At 42.1% G+C, this 17,058-nt stretch overlaps 1 long non-coding RNA gene across 2 annotated transcripts; it reads right to left on the bottom strand.

Moving 5' to 3' along the window:
• Positions 1-2,618: 2,618 nt before the first annotated feature.
• Positions 2,619-14,049, bottom strand: LOC121031853 (uncharacterized). Of its 2 annotated transcripts, XR_005790935.1 has the most exons (4): positions 13,566-14,049; positions 12,143-12,215; positions 6,676-6,738; positions 2,619-4,114 (listed from the first exon to the last, which is right to left on the bottom strand). It is a non-coding gene; the product is annotated as an uncharacterized LOC121031853 (long non-coding RNA). The 2 variants fall into 2 exon arrangements; XR_005790936.1 differs by lacking the exon at positions 6,676-6,738.
• Positions 14,050-17,058: the final 3,009 nt, after the last annotated feature.

The following is a 17,058-nucleotide window of genomic DNA, read 5'->3' as shown; positions in this document are numbered from 1 at the left end:
CCTAATACCATTACTTTGGGGCTTAGGATTTCAAAATATGAAATTGAGGGGGATACAAGCATTCAGTCTATAGCCTACAGAAAATGGGGTATTCGATCTCTTCAGAAGCTTGTTAAATTCTCCCCCATTCTTTGCCAGTTGAATATCTACTATCAAACTGCAAAAGGGAAACACAACTAAACAAAAGACCAATTTACCCATTTGATAATTTCAGGTAAATCTATTTTGTTTCCTTATTTAGCTTTTGTTCGCTTTTTTGGATATCAGCAAAACAATACATGTTCATTATAGAGGATTAGAAGTTACCCAATACAGGAGTGCCTGGGTAGCTCAGTCAGTTGAGCATACAACTCTTGATTTCAGCTCAGGTCATGATCCCAGAATCATGGGATCTGGCCCCACTGCATCCATGCTGAGCGTGGAACCTGCTTAAGATTCTCTCTCCCCCTCTGCTCTACTGCCCTGCTCTCTCTCTAAAATAAAAAAAATAATGAAATATAAATTAAAAAAAAGAAGTTACCCAATACATACAAAGAAAAGAAAACTTAACCAATAATCTTATATCCAAAAGAAAGAAGCCATTAACATTGTGGTTATTTGTGAAAAACTGGACTTTTACTGAACATTTTGTTTTTTAAACTTAGTATTATGAGTATTTATACATCTGTTAATATTCTTTAAGAACACAATTTTTAATCACTATATCATATTCCACACATATTTTCCCTATTGTAGAGAGATTGTATTCAGATTGTTTCCATGTTTTTGCTCCTCTCAACGGGGCATAGAAGGAAATCCTTTACTTAAATGTGCACATCTAGTTATTTACCTAAGATACGTCCTGAAAGTGAAATGATAAGGTTGGAAAGCTTTCTGTATATAACACTGTATCAGTCAAACAACAGACACTACTGTAAGATTTGATTACAAGGTGTTGGGCAGCCCACAGATTTGTCAGGAAAGTTAGAACCTAAGGCTTAGGTAATGGGCAGCAATGGAGGAAGGCTGGGCAGCCGGAGCCCCAGCCAATGGCTCACTACTGACCCAGTGCAGCAAGGATTCCTCTGCTACTGCCACTGAGGCAGAATGGGAGCCTGCACTTGCTGCCACTACTGGCCCTGGGCCTGGACATCAGACACCATGCTGGCATCACTACCTCGGCAGCTCCCGGAAACTGGATGTTGCTGTGGCAGCCAGAAAGAGTTCTGCTCTCTTCCAGTTTCTAGGCATGACAAGCAACAGATGCACAATCTTGGGTCATTACATCTGAGTGCCCAAGCCTAGAGGCTGGGAATGAGAGTAGCTGGTGTGTGTACCTCTCATAGGAAGGGATGAGCCATGCCTTCCAAGACTCACAAGGTGGGAGAGCCCACTCACTGCCGGTTTGATAGGCAAAAATTAGTATCTTCGTCTTAACTTTAATTTGTAGTTATTTGTTTGCTGGAGATGATGGATCTTTTGGATAGAACTATTGGTGGTTTGTATTTTTCTTTTGTTAACTCCTTAATCATACCTTTTGATGCTTTTCCTGTAAGAATATTTCTATTGGGGTATATATATCTGTCTTTTTTGTGAGTACTACTTTTAGTGGTAAGACCATGAACACATTGACAGCCAAATCTGTTTTATCTTTTCCCCAATTTGACCTTTCACTTCACTTAGGAATTTATAATTTTAGAAAAAGTTACATCTACCACCTTTTCTCATTGGGATTTCTTACTTTGCTTTTAAACTTAGGCCTTCCCTAATCAGGAGTTAGGTAAATATTCACCTATATCTTCTGGCTAATGCAAATAAATCTAATTTTTAAATCTTCAGGTGAACTGGTCAGACTGCCGTAAAGTTGCAGAAGGGAGATCTACATCCTAAAATAGGGGAGGAATCCCCCAATATTCAGTAGAGGTAACACAGGAGGGGTGTTCTTTTTCCCTTCTGACTCCTAAGGGCATGTGAAAGCCTACTGTACAAACTGTAGTTAGAAGTAGATAGGTTAGTTAATAGTGCATTCTACCATGACCTTACTTTGGTGAGTTTCCATGTTGTTAGAAAGTGAAAAAATGAAGTGGCTTCTTATTCAGAGTAGTGGAGTTTTATTTTTTTTTAAGGTATACTATTGTATAACTATCTGACATTTGAGTCTCCATAGCAGAAACTCCCTTTATCCCCAGACTATATGTGTATGCCCTCAGCATGGTGGGATGGATGTAGGAAAATACTGAAGAAGATTTGGAGAACATTAATGCTGCCAGACAAAGACAGTGAGATATTTAATAATTACTTGTTATTGACTGGAAGAAGTGGCTCCTGAATCCTTTCCATGTTGTTGTTGGTATTGCAAGAGCCAGTAACTGGCTCAGTGTGAAGAACCGAAGGTGGGAAAGTCTGGGGAAATGCAGCAGAGAGCCCTCCAGAAGGGCAGCAGAAGAATCCAAAACTCCACAGGGAACAGGTGCATCTTTAGAGTTCTGAGAAACAGGCACAAGAACTAATAGCCAGAGGATTCACTTCAGGAACGGGGTGGGCATAGCTGTTTTAATCGCCTCCACTTCACCCCATCAGTAAGGGGAGGATTCCCGCCCTGGGATTATGGGCATGGCTGTGACACCTGACACTGAAGAGACGAGATCAACAGCAGTTTATTGGTCATATATACTTAGCTTGGGGGAGGAGGACACTCCATGCCACACAGAGTCACATGAGGGTTGCACTTGAGGTCAGGGTGAACAAGTGGGGGCTGTGGGAAGCAAACTTTGTAGTATCAAGACAGTGAGGTGCCCCCTGGCTCCCAAGAAGGATGTGATTGGCTTGTTTGAGTAATTCTGTGGGCTGACAGGGAACTGAATCCTACACACGATGAATGATAAACAGGTGGTGTGCCTGGTCCCCATGATGAGGAGGGCTGTTTGGCTAAGAGACATCCGCATGAAGAGACAAGGGATGGGAACTTGCAGTTAGGCCACCGGGGAGCCTCTGGACTTTATAACATGCTGAAGCAGCAAATAATATTGAGCCTCCATTTCAAGCCTGACACAATAGCGCTTCAGGAGATTGGCTGGTGTGGGCTCTAGTGGTTAGAAGGAGAGAAAGTCAAATCCTGGGCAAAAGTTACTTTATGCCTTCAGAAATCAGGGATCTCAACACCAAATGGCACAAGCAAGACAGATTATTAGGACAGGTTGGGAGTCAAAGCTTTGAGCTACGAAGGACCCCACCCGTGGTGGCAGTCAGGAGACTGCTTGTTGTCCCAAAGCAGTGCCTGGTGCTGTGAGTAGTGAAGACAATGCCTATGTGTAACTTAATCTGCCCTCCATAAAACATACGTATCCTTCAGCCAACAGTGAGCATGTTGCTCTGTGAGAAAAGGAGAAGGCAAACTCTCTCTCTGGAGACCCACATGTCACTCAAGTGATGGCAACAACAGAAAGCAACCAGACAAACTTCTGGGGGCTTCCCAGGGATATTTTGTCATAGTCTGACATAAGGTACAGGGGTGGTACTTTCCACAGAAGCCAGCCCTATCTTGGACCTGGAGTTAGAAGCATGAAGTACAAGGTCCACAATATTCAATGTTCCATGAAGTATTTGATGAGCACTTACCAAACACCCAGAATTCCACATTGGTTGCATAGGATAGAATCCCTTCCCTCAAGGCGCTCCTAATCTGCTTGGCGGCATAACAAAATTTTTATATGAAATGACAACATTAAAAAGTGTATAAATATGTCGAAGAGCATGGGGCAAAATGCTATAATAAAAGTCAGAAAATTTTCCTTATAATTGTATTGCTTGTATTCTATACTTTAAATAGCTTACCATACAAAAGACATCATATGGTGAAACACTTTCTTGACCTGTGAGCTGAATCTCTTATGTACCTACAAACTAATAGTGGCTAAAGTTTCTTCATGCCTTAGAATGTGTCCGTTTTAGTCCAAGTATTTACAGGCACCAGTTAAGTAGGGTTCGGTAGAGAAGTCTCCTCACTCACTTTGCACTTTGTTCCAAGTACACTGTTTGACAGCCCTTAAGCCTGACAGTGTTCAGTCTCTCCACCCCTTCAGCCAACCTTGCTGTGGCCATTTTTCTTGCTCCCACTGAGACGCTTCAGAGATACCTAGGGGAGACAACTAGAGGAATACATTGAGATTTGGTCATTTTGGATGTTAAGTTGGATAAATCTAGAAGGTATAAGTCTCTTGGAGACTTTCCTAATATATTGTTTCTTGTTCCAGACAAATTCCTATCCAAGGGTAGAGTTTGAGTCAGACTGGGTAGGGTTCTGTCCTTGCCATCCATAGAACTTGATCATATCAATAGCCCCAGAGAATTCTGCCCCAACTCCAGGTCATTCTTGATCCTTAGGTCAGTGGTGAGCAGTCTTGCCTGTCCTGCAGTCACCTGTGGGCCTGTAAATATATAAGCCCAGCTCCTATCCTCAGAGATTCTGATTTAATCTGGGACTTGTGCTATGAAATCCATGTGTCAGGGTTGAGACGAAGACCAGGCATCTGCTTTAATGTAAAGGGAAAACTTCAAACAGCTATAACTGATCAATAATATGATCCTTTCTGTAACTCATTGTTACTGGAAGTTTCCCAGCAGAGGCCAAATTTATGAACAATTACTTCTCTGTCTCCATCATAAAACATAACTATACCCTAAAGCACCTTTTTACATTGTCTCATTAATCTGCACAAATGCACTGTGGGAGAGGTGTCATCATTATTCTCATTTTACAAATGAGAAAAGTGAGATGCAGGGAGCGTAAATTATTTTTAATATCATGAAGGCAGAACTATTGTGAAGATAATTCCTGATCTACTACCCCTCATGGCCTCAATTCTGAAGACACACCCTGGCTCAGGGAGATGGCTGATAACCCAGACCACCTGTCAGCCCATTCAGGAACCCTTAGGGCTAACTGGAGGTTAGAGTGGGTAGAGGTAGGGTCACCAGAGCCAGAGATTACACAGCTGCAGACTTTCTTTGCTAGACCCTTCTGCCTACTCATCTGGGGCCCTTGATTTCTTCTGCTTGGTAGTCACTGAGGAAATAATTACCACCATTTATTAAGGACTTACCATGTATCCAGGATTTTGTGAGCTGATTTATATGTGCTCATTTAATCATTGCAACAGTCCCAGCAGGAAGGTATTAGATCCATTTTAAGATGTAGAAACTGAGGCTGAATGTCTTGCCCAGGATCACATAGCAAGACCATGAATCAAATTCAGATCTATTTGTTGTGAAAGACTGTGCCCTACAAAGAGGTCCCTCTTTGGGTGGCAAGGTTCTGAAGGGCAGTAGGATCTACAGGAGTTAGCTGCACCTTTAGAGTCTCCCACTATCTCCCTATGGAAGCCAGTGGGTATTCACATGGCTAGCCCAAGGGAGCATCCTGAAGGCTAGCCTCAAAGATGACATTTCATTGGGATATCTCCAACTGGGACCATTATTAGATTTAAGGAGCCCTAGGATTCCTGGAATTTAACTGCCTTTAGGGTTATAGCTGGTACAAGGCACAATGTACTCAGTTGGAAGGCATAGTGTATGTGTGCACACCCCCAAGCACGTGCATGCACACACACGATTACATGATATAGAGGATGTCAGGAACATGGGGTTCTGGACCTGTCTGCCACTGTACATTTAAGAAAGTCCAGAGAGGAAGTAGATCAGACCTAGGGATTTTTGAGGACATGGTTTTACTTATCAGATAAAGCTTTAAGTCTAAAAATCCTAAAACCAACTCCTCCTGGCCTCACCATCCAACCTCAAGCACTTTTTGGCAGCCATGAATCTCCTCAGGCATATTCACATCACCAAAAACTTTCTCTAAGGGCTCTGGGGCTTCCCAGAGGGGGTCTGGGGTCTGCAGCACTGGCATGGAGGTCCGTGAGATGACACAAGGCTTCTGCTCCTGGGGCATTTAAAGGCCACTGCCACTTTTCAGGGTCAGAGCCACGGGAGCATCAAGACCTCCGAAGGGCACCCTGGTCTTCCTTTCTGAGCTTGGGTGTACAGCCTACTTTAAAGCATTAAATGGAAAATTGTGTCCACTTTTGGCACTCACAATGATACTCTGAGTCCTGAAAGGTGCCTTTTGGTGTCCCACTCCAGTGCTCTCTAACACTTAATGTGACATGTGTGTGTCATATCCTCAGGCTGTGCCCTCCCCAGGGCACAGAAGCATTTAGGAACTAGGTGCTCTGGAGAGGCTATGCATGACGGTACAGGCAGCTGTCTCCAGGGCGTTGTTAGATTAGCACAAGGCTTTGGACTCAGACAGACTTGAGTTTAAATCCTGACTCTGACCCAAGTGACTGTATGTTCTTGGGAAGGTCACATGCTTCTCTGACCTTTGTTTCCTCCTCTGGAAAACGAGGGCATTGATGCCTGTTGTGCAGTTACCTGATAGAGCCTCTGCCTGGAACCTGGCAAGTGCCGAGTGGCACAGAGGTGGTGTGATTTTAGCGGCACTGGGAAGGACCCTCAGGCCAAAACAAGTCCTTTCCCAACCAACTTCCTCACTAGATCTGGCCTCCACCCCCTCCACCTCCAACAGGGGGAAAGCTCTCACTCTGCTTCTTGAATGGCACCATGCTTTCTCCTAATGCCAGATATTTGTCCCTGTGTTCCCTGTTCCTAGAACCTTGTTCTTCTTGTACTTCCTACCTGTTCATCTGGTTAGTATCTTCCTTCAGATATCTTCAGTCATTGGCTCAGCCACATCCTCACCTGAGTGATTATATTAGTAAGGTGGGGGAAGACATTCATTGTTTAAAGAATATAAGCTTCATAACGGTGCCTGTTTTACTCACTGGTGCCCAGCATACACTGTGCCTCAGTGACTGTTGGCTGAAAGAATGACAGAGGTATTTGTTTAACCTAAAGAAACACGTTTCTCACAAGGCTAGTTCCCTCTAAAATGATGTTATTCAGAGGGCACAAAAAAGACCATGGTCAGATAAGTTGGGACACTGTGGACAAAACAAAGTTAGACAGGTTCCGTCTCTGTGGGACTTCTCAATACTCCAATATGATAATGTGTATTGTGAATTTCTGTTAGGAGAAGGGTCAAAACCAAGCAAGGAGCTACATTTGTCATTTACACCCCACTGTTAATGAGTTTAATCAAAACCTGGCCTGGGAGTGAGTGAGTAAGCGATGAAGTAGAAGTTGTGGACTCTGAAGATGAGGAACTCTGCCTCTCTGCAGCCTGCTCCCAAAGTCAGAGCCCATGGGCTCCTGGGAGCAAAATCAAGTCAAGTCTTATACATCAGAGGTAAGGGAAATATTCACAACTCCCCCTTCACATCTGAATCTTGGCCCAGCAATCTCAGCCAGGACCCGAGTTCTCTTTATTTCTGTTCTTACCAAAAGACTTCTTTCTTACATCAGCTATGGAGGGATTTTATCTGTTTGTCTTCTTCAATAAAAAGTGACTCCGGCAACGTGGTGTAAGGTTGATGTGTCCCAAGAAACAGACCTGCTCTCTGTCTGGTTTTGTTTTCTTTTATTGCTTTTGAAATCTCACATTCCTCTTTTCATTGCTGGCTTGGGCTACAGGGCAGTACTGGTTTCACTCAAATGGAATATCTATTTGGAGCTGATTGAAAAAACAAAGCTGGCTAAAAGAAGGGTCAGGCCAGTCCTAAAGACAATTGCAAAAGAAATAAAAGGGCAACATATAAACCAGACGGGTATCCAAAACTTGGTTGGTTTCTATATTCCCAATACTGACTTCTGGGAAACTGTGTTTGAGCACGAGCGTGGGGCCAGGCCTGAAACCTCACAATGGAGGCAGCGTGTGAATGAGGTTGAATAGAACAGAACTGAAATGCCTGCTCTGATTCTTAGCGCTCCCAACACATCCCCACAGTGACAGGGATAGTATTGAGAGGCACAGCAAAACTGCTAGTAGGAAGGGTTTGTCTCCAGCCCTTCTTCTCCACATCTAGCCGGGGGACTCAGCCTGCTTCCTCACTAAAGGTTCCATTGCTGCTTCCTACCCCAGCCAGCTGGAGGATCCCACTTATTTCCATCCCATTCATTCAAGGTCCTGGTCCTGCTTTTAAACTAATGGTTTAAAAATGTGACTTCCTCCTATGTAAAGTAGTTGGATTTTAACAAGGGTCTTCTGGCTGACACCAGACAGTGGGAAGTCAGGCACTGGGTGGATCCTTCAGGGTAGATTGTCCTTCAGTTCCCTTCGAGGGCTGCACAGAGGCAGCTGTTCTGCTCTGGCTTGGTAAACCTGGCACAGTTACAGGTCTCTGCTGTGCGGCAAAGGTGGGTGAAAGGGCGGCAGTGCACCAAGTGGGACCGAGAATAGAAAACAGCGCATGGAGGTGGTATTTTGTCCATGGATTGGGGATTACTATCCTAAGCAGCCAGGATTTTTCCAGTAGGGTTTTACACAATAAAATAAACGTGTTCTGCACTTTTAGTGTTTAAATAAACATGAAGGATTTATTTCTAGCCATAATGTAAATTGGTGATGTGGAAAGTTATGGAAAGAGAATGCATGCTAAAACTTCAAACCTCCTGGTTTCTGTCACTGCTCTGTGTGCTTAAACAACACTGATATCTACATAAATAACTTACCTCTTATATAATATCTGTAAGATATTTTATTCTAAGAATTTGTCCCTTTTTTAAAAAAGATACTGTTAATGTGAACAAAGTTTATGGAAACTAGCATGAGTAAACCAAGGGCAAAGTGCAATATCTATCTATCTATCTATCTATCTGTCTATCTAATTTTTTCCTGCCACTGGAGTTTCTGATTTCCTATAATTTGTGTTTAAAATTATAATTGGACACTGTGACCCAAGATATACATTCCTAAAATATATCCTGGAATAGTGGCTTTCTAACCATTTTTTACTTTGACCTGCAATAATAAATCTATTTTAACTTGTAATCCAACACACACACACACACACACACACACACAGACACACAATAAAAGTTTAATGAAACAAAGCTTACGTTTACTTGTTACATGCAATGTAGTCTAGTATTTTATTCTATTCTCTTCTATTTATTTTTCTTTCTTCTTTTTTAAAAAAAAATATTATTACTACCCACCAGCAGATTGGGACCCCCAGTTTGAAAACACTGCCTTAGAGAAACTCTTCATACATATGTAAAATGTTCATAGGAGGACAGTTCAAAGTAGCAAAAAATGTAAGAAAAGTAATCCAGCTGATGATAAACATTGTGGAGAGAGTAGTGAAAGGGGTAAAACTTGGATTGTGGCATTAGGAAAAGACTTTCTGAGGAAATGACATTTAAATTTAGACTAGAAGGCAAAGCCTGGAAAAGAGCATTATACACTGAGCAGGCCTTGAATAGCAAAGAACTTGGCACTCTCAAGGAACTCTGTCAAGCAGAGACAGAGGCTAATGTGGTTGGGTCACAGTGAGCCAAGTGGAGAGACATATGATGAGATTGGGATGGTAGGAGGGAGATAAATTAGGTAGTGCTTTATAGGCAACATCAAAGGTAGTAGACTTTTTTACAGAGAACAAACTGATGGTTGCCAAAGTGGGGTGGTGAGTGGGAGGTTGGGCAAAATGGGTGACAGGAAAGGGAGATACAGGCTTCCAGTTATGGAATCACTAAGTCACAGGAATAAAAGGCATACCATAAGGAATACAGTGATATTGTAATAGCAATGTAACTGGACAGATTGTAGCTATACTTGTGGTGAACATAGCATAATGTATAAACTTGCCAAATCACTATGTTGTACACCTGAAACTAATGTCACATTGTGTGTCAACTATACTAAAAATAAATACATTTATGGTGATGAGCACTGAGTAATGTATAAGATTGCTGAATCATTATATTGCACACCTGAGACTAACATAACACTGTATATTAGTTATACTTGAATAAAAAATAAAGAAAAAAGAAACAAACATAGCAGAGTTTTATCCAAGTACAACGGGTAGCCATTGAAGGGCTATTTCAAAATGGGAAATGACATGATTAACTTTATCTCTTCAGTCATTGCCTGGCTCTTTTGTGAAGAACAGATTAGAGAAAAGATTAAGGAAAACCAGGTAAGAAGCTATAGTAAAAGTCTTTGGTGGTTTAGATTGTTGCTAAAGTGGAAACAACTAGAAGTGAATTGATACAGGGGTTATTTTAGAGGTAAAATTGATAGGACTTGATGATGGCTTATTTGGGATTGAAATTGGGGTTGAAGAAGAAAGAGGTGAGATAGGATTAGGGCTATGTCAGAGATGATGCACTCAGTATTCTAGCAAGACCATCTGCAGAAATGAAGATGTCATTTATTGATGTTTACATCAATACCAAAGGGGGAAGCACATTTGAGTGAGTAAAGATTAAGAGTCTGATTTTGTAAATCATAAGTCTGAGGTGCCTGCGAGCTGCCCAAATAGAGTCAAGTTAGCAATCACTTATGCAAAGGTGGAGCTCAGCAAAAAGATCGGACTGGAGATACACATTTGAACGTCAACTGCCTCTACACATGAGATCATTCTGGGCTGACAGAACAGAGCACAAGAAGAGGAGAAAGACAGGGAGAGAGCCACAAGGAGGGCCAATATTCAGAAGCAGTTTGAGAAGGAGGAATCAGAACGGGAGTCTGAGATGCCATGGCCACAGGGTGCAGGAAGCCAGGAGGGTGTGGTCTGATAGGAGACAAATGAGAATGGTTTAAGAACTGGTCGGTAATCAACAGTGTCGAATGCTGCTAAGAAGTTAAATATAAGACTGAGAAGTATCTGTTGGATTTAGTGACATAATTGTCACAACTGTAAGAGCTGCCTTTATAGATTGGTGGTGTCCAAGAAGAAAAGGAAGCAGAGATGGTGAGTGCAGTAAGTCTTGTGAGGCTTGGCTGGAAAGAAGAGCAATACAAAGAATACAGGCAGGGGAGCTGGTGTCATCAAGGGAGGTATTTTTTGTTTGTTGTTTGCTTGAGGTGGAACATAGAAGAATGCTGTTTGTAAAGTTTGGGTGCAGAGTAAGAGGCTAAAGATGCAAAACAGAGAGGGTAACTACCAGGGCAAGGTCCTCAGTTGGCAGGCAAACCACATGTGGCTGAATGGCCTTCACTCAGAGGAAAGATGTCTCTTCCACTGTGGGAAAAGGAGAGAAAGAGTGTGTGGGGGTCCAGGAAATTCTGTGGGATTGATGGTTGGGAGGCACAGTCTGATGAATGCAATATTCTCTGTGAGAAATGAATTAAGAGGGCGAGTCAGTTTGGGACGCTTTGGTTGCAAACGACAGAATACCCAACCAAAAGCTGCTTCAACAAATAAAGGTTTAGTTTTCTCCCTTCACATAAAGTCCAGGGCTGAGCAGTTAGAACTGTTTGAAATGAACACCTTAATCTGAGAGGATGGAGATAGCTTTACATCCTCATTTGCATTTAATGAACTTACTGTCCTAAACTTGTACCTAAATAGAAATTCTACTTTCCACAGTACAGTTAAATCTGTTTTGTGCAAATTTACAGAAAATAAGAGAGAAAGAGGAGCAGAAGATAATGGGCCCTTGTACATTCAGGCTTACAAAGGATCAGTAATGATTGTTGTCAACAGGACTGCCTAGGAATGGAGCTCTCCGGGGTTGTACAACGTTGTAGCAATAGGTGTGAAGTGCATACTAGAATCCACTGCATGTTTCTGTTGGGATAGTCCAAAACATGTGCAACGATGGTAGGTCTAAATAAACTAGTAAGTAAGTGTTTGATGCTGACAGCCAGTTGGAGATGTTCACTTAAGGAAAAAATGAATGTGGATTTACAACACTCAATAATCTTTGGGTAAATAGTAGTGAAGATGTTTTCCTACTAGTCTGGACAGATATATAACATTAACTTTGATTCATGTTTCTTTTTTTTTTTTTTTTTTCCAACGTTTATTTATTTTTGGGACAGAGAGAGACAGAGCATGAACAGGGGAGGGGCAGAGAGAGAGGAAGACACAGAATCAGAAACAGGCTCCAGGCTCCGAGCCATCAGCCCAGAGCCTGACGCGGGGCTCGAACCCACGGACCGCGAGATCGTGACCTGGCCGAAGTCGGACGCTTAACCGACTGCGCCACCCAGGCGCCCCTGATTCATGTTTCTTTTACTCTAAGCTGTATTGCTTACCTGTGAGAGGTCAGTATAGAACTTTTCACCTCTTCCTCCTTGAAATCCAACAAAATATACAACTGAGGACCATCTGTAGACACAGATAAAAGGAAAGTATTCATCTGATGCTTTTTCACTACTGTGAATGGTGAAGATTCAGAGACTAGCTTTCCTGCAGATTGGTACTGGCCAGCATGCTTTTTACAATCTTGAATACATGAATCCAAGATAGAGAAATCCTGGAATCTTGCCACAGATAGAACAAGGTACACCGCCTTCAACATTTCTTATACGTTATTAAATGAAAATTGTCATCCCTCCAACTGTCACACTCTATATCACAATTCAGAATATTTTGATATGGGTCAAATGCCCCATTTCTAAACTTATGCATCACTTCTAATGGAAACATGTTATAAGGACATGAATTCCTATCATGAGTTTATGGTGCCTTAATTAAAGAAAGCTTCTCTGATAACATTTCAGACTTACTGCATCAGAGCTTGCAGCACTGCACAATGTCTCAAAGTAAGACTTTAAAACAGTGAAATGCATGAATTTCTTTTTTATTTCTTTTTTCAAATTTTTTAATGTTTATTTATTTTTGAGAGAGAGAGAGAGAGAGAGAGAGAGAGAGAGAGCACGAACAGAGGAGGAGCAGAGAGAGAGGGAGACACACAATCTGAAATAGGCTCCAGGCTCTGAGCTGTCAGCACAGAGCCCGACGTGGGGCTCGAACTCACAAACTGTGAGATCATGACCTGAGCCGAAGCCAGACGCTCAACCGACTGAGGCACTCAGGCGCCCCTAAAAAATTTTTTAAAGTTTATTTTTATTTTTGACAGGGAGAGAGAGACAGAGCATGAGCAGGGGAGGGGCGGAGAGAGAGGGACACACAGAATCCAAAGCAGGCTCCAGATTCTGAGCCATCAGCACAGAGCCTGACACAGGGCTCGAACTCACAAACTGTGAGATCATGACCTGAGCCGAAGTCAGACGCTCAACCAACTGAGCCACCCAGGCGCCCCATGAGTTTCTTTTATAAAGTCAAAGAAGGAATTGCCAGAGGGAGGTAAGAATAGAGGACCAACAGGACATTTTCAGGTGGATCAGTGCAGAGAAATTTACACAAGGTAATTGAGGATCAAAGCTCATCTTCCCTCGGAAAGGCTTTGTGTTCCCCTGAAGGTTCACATAACAGGCTAAAAACTGCTGGCTTAGCCCAAATGTGATTCTATGTCACTGAAACAAAACCAGGATTTCATAAATAAGGACAAATCAACAATGTTTGCAACAGGTGATCTTCTGAGACTGAGGGAGTCAGAGAAATAGTAGTTGGGAAGAACAGGAACTCAAACTTTCTAGAGAACAAAAGTAAGATTGCTGGGCCATGTAGACTACCCACTGAAATCTGTAATTGAGATTTTACTGTGATACTAACCTGAATTGGTTTTTTGACTTTTGTGACAATACTCAGTTGCTCAGGCATCGACACAGGGGAGATGGATGGTGAAGTTCATCCAGGACTGGGGGCCTATAAGTAGATTCTATGAAAGAAGAGGTTGAGTAAACCTAGCATATTTGCAACAGGGTAATTATAATGATGAGCCCAGGAATCTAAGCTGGTATGGGGGAAGGGAGGGCAAAAGTACAAACAAAAACAAAACAAAACACCCCAAAAAACCAAGGCGCAAGGATCCATGGATCTAAAAGCTCAATAAGGCCAAGCGAGAAAGCTGGAGGGGTGAGATCATGAATAAGAAATGGGATGTTTGAAACTGTGATTTGTGAGGTGATGAATGTTTGGCGGTAGCAAGTGCAGGGTGTAACCAAGGGTGGCTGTGGAGGAATGGAGATAATCAGGAATCAGGAGGTAAAGGAACTGAGATGTAGGGATACTGGGTAGGTCATGCCCTTGCATAATGAGATCTTCAAGGGTAATGGTGGGAGCCATGTAGACAGGAAATTCCTTCATTTGGTGGGAGCAAGAAGCAAAGAGGTGATCAGCAGAGTGTTATTACAAGGTGGGTAGGGCATGTCTGTACAGTGTGAACCAAAGAGCAGAGGTGTGTGTTTTTTTCATTTATTCATTTTGAGAAAGAGAGAGAGAGAGAGAGAGAGAGAGAGGAAGAGGCAGAGGGAGAGAGAGGGAGAGAGAGAATCCCAAGCAGGCTTCTCACTGACAGCACATGAGATCATGACCTGAGTCAAAACCAAGAGTTGGATGCTCAACCAACTGAGCCACCAGGCACCCTGAGAAGTTTTCGTAAGAGTGTAGGATGAAGGGGAATAGTGTGAAAGTGTCTCTGGAGAGCGAGAATACTTCCACTTCCTAACTCTGAGGGGTCTGGTGTTCATCAGATCGCATGAGCTCTTTGTATGCTAACCAGGATTCCACTTGCTCTCCTACAGTTGAAGCAACTTTGTGATTGTTTATAGTTCTCCTGAGTGCTCTCATGGGGTTAACCCTGAAACTTTGCATACCCAACATTGAGAAATAAAACCAAAGTGGAAAAGATGCAGTTGATCCTTGAAAAACACAGGATGCTTGAACTGCAGGGTTCACTTATATGCAGATATTTTTCAGTAAATATATGTACAGTACTGTAAATATATTTTCTCTTCCTTATGATTTTTTTTCATTATTTTCACAGTTTATTTATTTATTTTGAGACAGAGAGAGCATGAAAGAGCAGGGGATGGGCAGAGAGAGAGGAAGAGAGAATCCCAAGCAGGCTCTGCATTGTCAGCGCACAGCCTGATTCTGGGCTCAGTCCCACGAACCATGAGATCATGACCTGAGCTGAGATCAAGAGTCAGACGCTTAACTGATTAAGCCACCCAGGCACCTCCCCGCCTTATGAATTTCTTAATAATATTTTCTTTTCTCTAATTTACTTTTTTGTAAGAAAAGAGTATATAACATACAAAATAAGTGTTAATTGGTTATTGTTATTGGTACTGGTAAGGCTTCCAATCAATAGTAGGCTGTTAGTAGTTATGTTTTGGGGAGTCAAAAGTTATATGTGGATTTTCTGCTATTCAGGGATCAGTGTCCTTAACCCCTGTGTTGTTCAAGAGTTGACTATATTTAAAAATTCATATTTTCCAAATGCATGGTTGCTTATTTTATAGAGAAAACAATGAGAAGTTCCCAACATTTTTCAATTTTCAGCCACTGTTTTGATACCCTTTTTTCCTGGGTTTAGGTAAGATGTAGGCCTTCTCACTCTGTAGAAAAATATTGAAATATATGTATTTTCTCAAATTCTACCAACAGAATAATTTTGGAGTCAGGCACAGAGTCAATGGCTAACAAAATATAGTCCTTCTCCCTCCAAGGAGATTAATATGAAAAGAAAGATAGTGTAAACTGCCATTAGATACCACATTTATTCGTTTATCCATCCATACATTGACTTATCCGTCATTTATCTATTCATCCACTCATTAGCAAACATTTATTAAGCATCCAATTTGGGTGTAACCCTGCCTTAGCAACTTTGACCATTGTGTACCTGTGGAGATCCATAAACTATAATTATGGGTCTGATCAGTAATTTCTGGTATTCTTTAAAGTAAAAAGTACATTTTATTAATACTTGACATTTGATAAGAGGCATTCATGTGACCACAAAAATGCTCTAAGAGGCAGTATAATGTGGCTAAGAGCTGAATTTTGAAGTCAGATAGATTTGGATTCAATTAGACTTCAGGCAAGTTTAATCTCTGTGCTCTTCAATTTCCTCATCTGTAGATTGGGAATAACACTTATCTCACAGAGGTGCTGGAACTGAACACGGTAATATCCATATAGTGCTTAGGAAATGACGTGACGTCACTGAAAAATAATTATTATGCCAAATAGAAACAGACAAGACTGTACGTCAGCACTCCATCACTTCCTCCTTGCCTTCCTTACTGTAAAATTCAATAACAACCATTTTGAAAAGAAAGGGTATGAAAACACAAGTATGCACACAAATCTGTGAACCTACAGGCAGAGTGGAGCGCCCACTCTGAACCAAGGGGTTCTTGTAGCTTCTGTGACAAAAGGCTATCTTCATTTTACCAAGGAATGAGCTGTTGAGAGCACTAGTCATAAAATCCAGGTGTCTAACAGAATTTGAGTTACTTTGGTGAGATTCTTTACCTGGGGCTGAGAAAGCCACTGGTTCAGATCTAGCAGTGTCAGAATTTTGCCATGTGTCAGTAGGTGCTTCAGCAGAAGCCATTGTGGCTTCACCTGATAATGATAGCAATGAGTGGAGGTTGTTAATTCCTCCATAATGTAGATTAATTAATGCATGTGCTTCCTATTGAACAGAGCTTTTTAACTGCCTGCACATTGGAATGGCTGTGGAGGTGTTAAAATGTTCTGATGCCAGGTTCTCACCCCCAGATATTCTATTAACTGATCTGGGATGCAACCTGGGCATAGGGATTTTTTTAAGGTGCCCAAGTGACTCTAACGAACAGGTGGTGTAGAGAATCCTGGCCCCGGAGCTTAAGCTTCAACTTAGGTCACAGAAGAGTTCCCATCTACATTGTGAGAAGCAGATGGTCCCTGTACACACACACACACACACACACACACACTCTCTCTCTCTCTCTCTCTCTCTCTCTCTCAAGCCACCTGCTATCCTTGCAACCTCACCAAGAAACCACAGATTTCATGTTTGGTTAGCAAGGTGGCAGAGTGCAAGACTAAGCTTTTCTATCTTGTTGTTTAGCACCCTGGAGCAGAGCTCAATGCATTATATCATTCTTAGGCTTTTCTCCTGGGCTACAATTATGAAAGTGCCATAGGCAACAGTGCCATGGGCTCTCATCATATGAAAAGTCATCAGAGTCTGTTCACAGGCTATGGTGAAGACAGGACATCATGTGGATTGCAAGGTCCAGATTAGGCTGGAGAGAGGAGTGTATGCTTG

This window comes from Herpailurus yagouaroundi, unplaced genomic scaffold, assembly GCF_014898765.1.
Source record: "Herpailurus yagouaroundi ecotype Mexico unplaced genomic scaffold, PumYag 141, whole genome shotgun sequence".
Taxonomy (NCBI): domain Eukaryota; kingdom Metazoa; phylum Chordata; class Mammalia; order Carnivora; family Felidae; genus Herpailurus; species Herpailurus yagouaroundi.
Note: the sequence above shows the minus strand (reverse complement) of the source record. Positions and strands in the feature narration are given on the sequence as shown.